Below are 2,007 nucleotides of genomic sequence, written 5' to 3' on the forward strand. Positions count from 1 at the left end.
CCACTGGAAATCTGCTGAGTCAGTTCTGCTTCAATGTGTGTGAGAGATTGCTTTCTTTCTGTTTGTGGACTACTCATTTGTGGCATTCCTATTTAGCAGCTATGCCTTCAAAATCCTCACCAGCTCCATCACTATTTACAAATCAATGCTAAATGTTATGCTCATCACTCTATGGTCTTCAGCAAGTCACAATCTGGCCTTTGTCACACAATTTGACCCATCAATCACTCTTTTTCCAGCCATGTTGGCCTCCTTGTTATTGTTGTTGTTGACTGCCTTTGAATTGCGCGTGACTCATAGCAACCGTATGAACAAAAGGCCCGAAGCTCCTCTACAACTATGAGCATTTATCAAAGTTCATAGAGTTTCCAGAAGCATGTTATTAGGAAGTGGATGCCACTCCTGCTTCCAAACCTGTCATAGTATGTTGTTGTTGTTGTTGTTATGTGCCGTTGAGTTGCCTGCTATGGTGTAGTGACCCTATGTACAGCAGCTCTGAACCCTTCCCTGTCCTGAGCCAGTCTCACTAATTCTGACACACCAACCCCCATCGCCCCAGTTACTGTATCAATCCATCTCATCCTGGGTCTCCCTCTCCTGTGCTGTCCATCCACCCTTCTGACTATGATGTCCTTCTCCAAAGACTGATCTCTCCTGACTAAGTACCCAAAATAAGTGAGGTAGAGCTTCAAAATCCTAGCCTCCAAGGAGAGACGTAGTTTCATCCTCTCCCAGACAGACCTATTTGTTTTCTTGGCAGTTCATGGTATGTTCCAGACTCTTCTCCAGTACCACAACTCGAAGGCATCAATTCTCCTTCTGTTATCCTTAGTCATTGTCCAGCTCTCTGAAGCATAACAAGTAATGTGAAGACCATGGCCTGGATTAGGTACACCTTTGTATTTAAACTGACATTGTTGCTCTTCAGCACTCTGGAGAAGTCCATGACAGTAGATTTTCAATTAATCTTTCGATTTCCTGACTGCTAGTGTTAAGAGTGTTAATTGTGGATCCAAGCAAGTTGTAATTGTTAACAACCTCAATCTCTTCTCCATCTAATGTGGTGCCGTCAATTGGCCCATTAGTGAGAATCTTTGTCTTCTTGATGTTGAGCTTCAGTCCATCTTGCTGGCCTCCTCAGTGTTCCTCAATCAGTATCCCACTGCTGGCCCCTCAGTGGCTGATCCCTCTGCCTAGAACATTCTTGGAGTGCCCACTCCTCCTTCTCACTCTCCACAGCACTCCACCTGCTTCACAGCAGCATCTTCTTATGAGGTAATCCCTGGATATTTTAAGACAGAAGCTCCAACCCCCTTTCTAGAATTTTCTCCATCATCCTCTGACATATCCTACTTGTTATATTATATCCCCACCTTATACGACTTTCCACTCCATTGGGGCAAGAGTTTTGCCGGCTCACTGCCTTCACCTTAGCAGTAGACATGACACCGAAGATGTGTGAGCTGAGTAAGCAAGTGAACTAACAACATAAGGCTGCTGGATGCAAAGCATGCTTTCCCCCCCACCCCTTTTTCTGTTGTGGGTTGTTGGAGTGTTTTTTTGTTTTTGCTTCTTGTTTGTTTTTTTGCAAAGCATGATGTTGACTCAGTCTACAGGTGAAAAAAAATCAGTGGAAGAAGTCAGAATTCTGAGATAGATTAAATGAAAAAGCCAACTCCATTTCAGACCCTCCGGTGGGTTTTTGGAGGCTCATAAATCACACAGGAGATGAGCCATCTGTCTCTCTCTGCGGATAAAGAGGGGAATACACATGATGAGTCAAAGCTTGCTGTCATTGAGCCAGTTCTGGCCTGTGGCAACACTTTATTGGGCTTCCAAGGCTGTAAATCTAACGGGAGGAGATGGCCCCACCTTTCTCCTGATGAGCTGGTGTGGATCTCAGGGGCTGGAGATCTGCAGCCTTCGGGTCATCAGCACTTCTCCACATGGTCTACACCTTCAGCACGCCCAGCACAATCACTCTTTCTCAATGCCTTTGACTCAGAG

The sequence above is a fragment of the Elephantulus edwardii genome, unplaced genomic scaffold, assembly GCF_000299155.1.
Source record: "Elephantulus edwardii isolate Elephantulus edwardi_28Jun2011 unplaced genomic scaffold, EleEdw1.0 scaffold00151, whole genome shotgun sequence".
In the NCBI taxonomy this organism is placed as follows: domain Eukaryota; kingdom Metazoa; phylum Chordata; class Mammalia; order Macroscelidea; family Macroscelididae; genus Elephantulus; species Elephantulus edwardii.